Source organism: Choloepus didactylus, chromosome 18, assembly GCF_015220235.1.
Source record: "Choloepus didactylus isolate mChoDid1 chromosome 18, mChoDid1.pri, whole genome shotgun sequence".
Classification (NCBI taxonomy): domain Eukaryota; kingdom Metazoa; phylum Chordata; class Mammalia; order Pilosa; family Megalonychidae; genus Choloepus; species Choloepus didactylus.
The window spans coordinates 45,704,634-45,712,207 of record NC_051324.1 but is presented as its reverse complement, the minus strand read 5'-3'; the positions used below and the strand labels follow the sequence as shown (position 1 = coordinate 45,712,207).

Here is a 7,574-nt window from a genome sequence, read left to right as displayed (position 1 = left end):
AATTAAAATATAGGTAATATCTGTGTTCTAGTTTGCTAGTGCTGCTGGAATGCAAAACACCAGAGATGGATTGGCTTTTATAAAAGGGGGTTTATTTGGTTACACAGTTACAGTCTTAAGGCCATAAAGTGTCCAAGGTAACACAACAGCAATCAGGTGCCTTCACCGGAAGATGGCCAGTGGCGTCCGGAAAACCTCTGTTAGCTGGGAAGGCACATGGCTGGCGTCTGCTCTGGAGTTCTGGTTTCAAAATGGCTTTCTCCCAGCATGTTCCTCTTTAGGCTACAGTTCCTCAAAAATGTCACTTTTAGTTGCACTTGGGGTATTTGTCCTTTCTTAGCTTCTCCAGAGCAATAGTCTGTTTCCAACGGCCATCTTCAAAATATCTCTCATCTGCAGCCTCTGTGCTTTCTTCAAAGTGCCCCTCTTGGCTGTAGCTCCTCTGCAAAACATCACTCAGAGCTGCACTGAGCTCCCTCTGTCTTCAGCTCATTTATATGGCTCCAGACACTCAACTTAGACCCACCCCGAATGGGCGGAGCAACACCTCCATGGAAATCATCCAATCAGAGTCATCACCCCCAGCTGGGTGGGGCGCATCTCCACAGAAACACTCAAAGAATTACAGTCTAATCAATACTGATAACGTCTGTCCACACAAGATTACATCAAAGATAACGGTGTTTGGGGGACACAATATATTCAAACTGGCACAATCTGTTTAATTTGTCCTATTGTATTTTAAATACTCCTTTTAAAAAGTTTTACTTTTAACTATACCAAGAATATATGATAATATAGCCTACAGAATTTCAATACCTGATAGAGTTTAAAGAAGAGTTAAGTCGTGTATCAGAGGACAGAAAGAGACACTATACAAATATTGTCATATTTTTCTCACACATTGTTCAAGTGATCCTGCTATTCATTACTACTAGTTGCCTCTTTTAACTGGTTCTATCATTGTTTTGTTTAAATAATAGCATTTACAAATGAGAAAAATCTTTAATACATAAAGCATGTACCTAATCTGTATACATAATTAATACAGAACAATATAAAATTTCAATAAACACCTCTTTTTATATTACAGTAATAACAGAGGTTGGCTGGGTTAAAAAGTTGGGCTCCCAAGGGTGAGGGGAGTCGCTGGCTGGAAGTCAGGGCCAGGGCAGGAGTCGCTTCGAGAGCTCAGATGGTCTCCGTCTCCGGGGCTCTCTGCCTCCGCCTGCTTTCCTGCTCCTTGCCCCCCGCGGAGCCTACGATGTCCTCGCCCAGCAGTCCCAGCGGGGAACGTGCTTCTCCAGACCCAGCCCTGGGAAGGAGGCTCGTCCTGTCCCTTGGAACCCAGGCCTGTCCCTGAGCCAATGACCACGGCCAAAGGGATCGGCCCAGCTTGGGTCACGTACTGCCCCAGAGGGAGGGAGGCTGGGGGGAGCCGGCCCCTCAGACACAGGCTCAGAGACGGAAGTGGACTCCTAAAGGGAAACTGAGAAGCTGTTACCAGAAGAGGCGATAGAGGCAGTGCAGGCAGACACGCGATCAGCCATCCATTACCCCTTTGGTGGGGTGCCAAAGTGCTTTCTGTTAAATGGTTTCTGGCCAAATCCCCTGGAGTAAAAAAAAAACAGAAAACAAAAAACATGCATCCGTTTTATCACTTAGCATATTACACTGAAATGATCTATTTATGTGTCTCTCTTACCGACTGGACAGTGAGTTTCTCAAGGACAGGGTGTGTCTGATTCCTGCCCTGGCCGCAGTGCCTTGCATTCAGCCAGGTGCATAACAGATGCTCAATAAACAGCCCTGGGATCTCACTCTTGCCTCTCTGCTTGTGTTTTGCTTCACAGGCTCCTTGGCCTCTTGCACTCCTGAGGCTCTCAGACCTGTAGCTCTGGCATAGACCTTTCTCCTGAGCCCAGAGCTGTGTATCCTCCTGTCTTCTGGACACCATAACTTAGATGGTCCACAGATGGCTCAGACTCCACCTGTTGGAAATTGAACTTGCTGTCCTCACCCCCAAACATTTCTCCTCCACCACTCCCTTTCTCAAGGACGGCACCATCATTCTTTCAATCACTCTGCTCTCAGCTGCCACGAGCAGTCAGTCCCCACCTGTCACTGACCCTGCCATCTGCACAACTCTCAAGGCCCCCGTCCTCCTGTCCCGACTGCCCTGCCCCGGCCCTGGCCTCGGCACCTCTCTCCCAGGCCCCCTCCAGTCTGTTCTGTCTTCCGTAGCAGAGTGACACCTTTGAAATGCAGGTCTGCCGGTGGCAGGCCCCAGCTCGAAGCCCTCTTGGGCCTCCTGAAACCCTAGCGGTCAAGCCCGAACCAACAGCCCTAAGAGGCCCTTCCGCCTGGGCCCAGCCCTGCTGAGAGCCCCCCTTTCCCCAGGCCTGCCTTGGAGCACACGGCCCCTAGGTGCCTAGCCCCTGCTTCAGTTGGCTAACCCCTTCTTGTCCTGGCGTGCTGTTACCGGTGGAATTGTGTTACCTAAAAAGATGGGCTGATGTCCTAATCCCCAGGATTTATGAATGTGCTCTAATTTGGAAGTGGAGTCTCTGCAGATGAAATCAAGTTAAAGCGAGGTCCTGCTGGAGCAGGTGGGCCCTGGTCCGATATGGCTGTGTCCATAGAGGAAGGGGAAAAGAGACAGACACGCAGACACGGGAAAGAGAGCCAGGTGAAGATGGAGGCAGGGGCGGGCTGCTGCCACAAGCCAAGGCACCCCGGGGCCACCGGCAGGTGGAAGAGGTGGTGAAGGAATCTCCCCTGGAGGCTTCAGAGGGAGCGTGGCCCTGCCCCCCATCCCCTCCACCCCGTGGCTGCCGTTCTCCCAGGCCCCCTGCCTCCAATCTGGGTTTGTCACACTCGTCCCCTCAGCCCCATGGTGAGCCTCACCTTCCCCAGCCCTGCTCTGCCCGCCTGGCTTTCTGTCCTGCCCCTTGCCCCCTACCTGTCCCACTCGGGGTCAAGCCCTCCTGAATCATGTCATCTGCAGCAATCCTGAGAGATGTCAGATAAGAAAACAGAGGCCAGGGGAGGTCAGGTGTCAGAGTCAGCCTAAGGCACCAAGGGAAACCTGTCATTGCAGAGTCGGAAGGGAAGGGTGGTGTGGATGGCTGGGGCCCAGGAGGGCAGCCCTGTGTCTAACCCCCAGGAGCTCCCAGTTAGAGAGACCAAGAAACCCCCAAGTAGACAGACACAGAATGGTGTGTGTCCGGGGAAATCAGGGGAGCCTGCCCAGAGGGGTGAGGCCCCAGGAGCGTGAACAACTTTCCGCTGGCTGCCACGGGTGAGGGCAGGATGGGGAGGAAAGGGTTTGTTCTCAGCCCTGCAGCAGGGGCAGGCAGCTCTGGCAGGGCAGACTGAAGCCAGGGAACAGCCTTATGGGGACAGGCCCGAGACCTCCACCAGCCCTCACGGGCTCGGGGGGCTAGAATCCAGCAGGGATCAAGGACAGCCTTGTCCCACCCCCATGCTAGGTGAAGGTCAGGGAAGTGATGGAGATGAGGTCACCGACCTCAGTGGCCATCACAGCTCTGAGAAGTGAGCTATGAAGGTGCTGGGGGGCAGAGGGGGAGGGGGACAGCACAGCCCACAGTGGCACTACTGTGAGCCGAGCATGCAGATTTGAGAGATCCTGAAAAACGCTCCGTCCCATCTCTTTTGGGAGTTTCAAGCAGTTTATTCCCATCAGTGCAGAATCCCTAGGGTGGGGAGGCAGAGATTTGGGAGTGACTTCTCTAGGCTGTTCACCTGTCCCTAAGCTTTGCTAACAAGCAACAGGGCCTTACGCCTGCCCTCTCAGGGTTTGTCTCATGGTCAAGGTTCTGGCTAGTGGAGACAGCCCCGCAGGAGCTCACTCTTTTGCCCCCGTTCCTCTCCCTCCCTCACAGTCCTTTCCAGGACTCCATCTCCCAAGGTGCCCCCTCTTTGTGTCCGGCTTCTCATGAGCAATGGTTGACAGGGAGCAGAGGGTGGAGGAGGGCTGGGGAAGAGGGGCCTGGCCTCAGGATATTGTGTCTAAAAGATCATCAGCCCTATGAGACTTGATCCCTTGCCAGCATATCTTTTGGCATTTTATCTTGCAGAAAGCATTTCTACTACTTCTTAACCCGTAGCAAAATTACTTAGCCTTGGTAGATGTCAGAGCAAGAAAAGCAGAAGTTGGAAAGGGATGGGAGGGAGAAGAAAGCCCGGCTCACCACATGAAGCAGAGAAGGCAAGACGAGAATCCCCGGTGGGGCAGGCTTCCACGCTCAAGGTCGTCTCATGTCCACACTCAAGGTCGTCTCATGCCCACACTGGACTAGTTTGCAGCCCAGAGGAGCAGAGGACAAAGCATCCCCTAAACAGCCTTCCTGAAGTCACGCATAACACCTTGGCGGCCGCTTCTACCTGCTGGGAGGCTGGGGAATGAGGTCTTTCATCTGAACACATGGCTGCCCTCAATAAATGTGGAATTCTGTAACCAAGGACAATGGGGAGATGGATGTCGGGGAAGGGCAAACCCAGACTTCATCATACACGGCTTGCTTCTTGACAGACCGAAAGGAAGGGGACATCTGAGAAGCCACATGTCCTGCAGCTGGCCCTGGAGGGTGAAGAGGAGGAAAGGGGGATGAAAGGGGGAAACAGCTAAGAAAACTGGGCCTGTGGGAAGAAGGAAAGAAAAGCCAGGCGTGAAGAGGCAAGGCCACAAAATGTCCGAGGCAGAGGCACGCCTAGCTACACAGAGAGGGCCTGCCATCTGCCCAAAGTCACACAGCGATGTCTCCTGTCTCCCAGTGTCACAGCTGCTGAGCTCACCACAGGCCCTGGCAGGTACCCACGGGCATTCTGCCCTATTGGGTGAACAGCACAGGGGGCTCCGGGCCCCGGAATCACCCTCCGTCCTCTGAGGAGAGGCAGGCCACATGTCCTCACGTGGCTCCAGAGGCAGGAGCACAACCACCCATCCTGGGACCAACCAACCAACTCGATGCGTTTTAGGGGTACGGGGAGAGACTGGGCAGACAGACAGACAGAATTCCAGCCAGCCCAGGGCTTGGCCCCTCCTCAGACTGACCTTCCTGCTGGATGAGGGAGGGGTGTCCTCTCCACTTGAGGACAAGAGAGAGGTGGAGGAGGGAGGCGGAAAGCTCAGGCCCCAGGTAGGGTTTTCCAAGGAGCAAAGGTGAGGAATTCCTTTCCTTGGAGGTTTTGAAAAATAAGAGGAAACTGCTCAGGTGTGTCAGACAAGAAGGTGGCATGGCCTGGAGGCAGGGGGAGGGACAAGATGACCCCTGGATCAGTGCTGGGGGTTTCAGCCCAGGGCCCTGCTGTGCGAAGGAGGGTGAGGCCGGTCCCCGACCGCGGGCTGCAGTTAGCGCAGCGGCCACCAGGTGGCAGACCCGCCCGCTTCCGAAAGATGACAACTCTCAGGGCTAACTCGGATGAATGGCTGCTTGATTGATTTGTTGATTCTCATACGTCATTCATTCACATTTTTAGTCCTCAAATACGTTTGAGTCTCACATCCGGCTGGGTGTGAGAAGAAAACAAAAGGCGTCAAGACTAGTTCTCTTCTGTGGGCGCAACGCGCAGCACCCCCCCTCCCCAGCAGCCCCTCGCCCCAGGCGCGCGTGGGTCCTGGGGACCCGGGGTCTGTGGGTCGGGCCGGCCGCTGGCAGGACCCGCTGCCCGGGTCGGTTCCCACGGCAGCCACGTGGGGTGCTGCCCCCTCCCTTCTGTTCTGCCGCGAGAGCCAGCGGGCAGTGGGCCTGCGAGAGGTTTGGATCGCTGCCCACCCGCGCGGTCTCAGGTCGCCCGCAGCGGGGCTCAGGTGCAGCCGCACGGCGGTCCCTGGGGCTAAGGTTTTCTCCAGCTCTGTTCTTCCTCCAGGCCCGACCTCAAACCACCAGTCCTTCTCCTCCCCCTCCCTCCCTTCGCTCTGCTCTGTTCTGGCAGCCTTTTTCCAAAACGTCCAACCAGAGAGCAGAAAGTGGGTACCTGGAGCCGAGCCCAGGTCCTGGGGCCGAGCCCAGGTCCTGGGGCCTGGGGGTCACAGCACCCCTTCTCCCTTCCTTGCTCCTGCCCCACCCCTGCTCTGGGCTCCCCACCCCCACCCCCAGTGCCCAGTTTCACCCAGAGAGCACTGGTCTCCCAGGTGCCGGAAGCCTCCCTTCCTTGGCAGATTACCCCACCCCCTCCTGTTCAGCCCGGAAGCCCCAGGACCTGGCACCGAGCCACAAGGTAGGGCTGAATCACTGAGTGGTTAGCGAAGGCAGTTATGCAAAGGGCCTGAAGTCTGCAGAGGGAGACCGCAGGGATCCCTGGGAAGGTGGCGTGGGGCAGGGGTTAGCCCGAGGCCAGAGAGCACCCTGGAGAGGGCCCATGTGTCCAAGTAACAGAGCTGAATTGAATAGGAGGGTCTCCTGGTCCCACCTCAACAAGGACCAAAGGAGCCCCAATCTGCTCCTCAGGCACAGGACTCCAATCCCAGCAGGGTGGGGTGGCACCCACGGGGGGTCACTCTTTGGATGGGGTCCACACGAGGCTCCCTCTGCCAGCAGCTGTAGTGCTGACTCCTGGGAGAGTGCCGGCCACTCCTGTGCCTCCGTCCCTTCTCCCCTCTCCTCCTACCCCAGCTTCCCTGGCGACTGGGAACCCCCCACTCAGCCCAGGCCCCGTGCCTTCTGACTCACTGCGCAGCTCAGCTGGAAAGCATCTGGCCTGCTGGCCTTTGCCGCGTGAGGGGCTTCGCTCTCCCGGAACTTCCGCACGGTTCCTCCATTAGGATTGTGTCCATTGAAATCTTCCCCACTCCCTCCTCCCTCAGAAAATCCCTCTGACAAGTGGGGTGGCGAACACCCCAGCCCAGCATGCCATGCCAGCTAGAGTGGGAGTCCTGGTCTTATCAGCTCATCACATTCCGAACATTCCCAGCGGGAAGGCGGGCGTGGGGGTGGGGGGCCGGCCAGAAGGGGAAGAATGCTGCTTGGCTTTAACAGCCTGCATCTGGGTTTGCTCCAGTTTCTCCCCCTTGTCCTCCCAGGGCTCAGACCCCCTCCATGTGCCCCCAGGCCCTCACATTCACACCCCTGCCTGGCTCCTCACCCTTAGAGTCTGTTCTCTCCTTTCTTCCCCTCCATTTCCCTTTCCCTCTCTCAGCCCTCTCCTCTGTGCCACCCCCAGAGTCAGTTATGGGGGGCCAGGGATCCAGGTCAGGGTTCCCCACAGGGCCTTTGTCTCCATCTTCCAGAGCAGCCGCAAGCCCTGGGATCTGGTTGTGGCCTGGCTCTGTGCCATCTTGCTGTGTGTCTTGGGGCCAGGATAGGCCCTCTCTGGCTGTCCACGTCTCCCAGCCCTGGGAGCACTAGGGTTCTGGCGTCAGAGTCCTTGGTCTCTCAGGTGCTCCCAGGCTGATGGTCTGGGTCTTCCCACTGCCCTGGAGAGGTATCTCCCCAAAGCCCCTTCCAAACTGCACAGTACTAGAAGCGAGGACCAGTTCCACGACCCACCTCCCACCTCCACCCGTAACTTTGTCCAAGCCCTGGGCCCCTCTTCCTCTCTTGCTGGGAGAG

General features: G+C 56.4%; 1 long non-coding RNA gene across 1 annotated transcript; it reads right to left on the bottom strand.

Moving 5' to 3' along the window:
• Positions 1–679: 679 nt before the first annotated feature.
• LOC119514091 lies at positions 680–6,886 on the bottom strand. The gene is made up of 3 exons (XR_005212749.1): positions 6,696–6,886; positions 4,215–4,474; positions 680–1,611 (listed from the first exon to the last, which is right to left on the bottom strand). It is a non-coding gene; the product is annotated as an uncharacterized LOC119514091 (long non-coding RNA).
• Between the last annotated feature and the right edge of the window lie 688 nt (positions 6,887–7,574).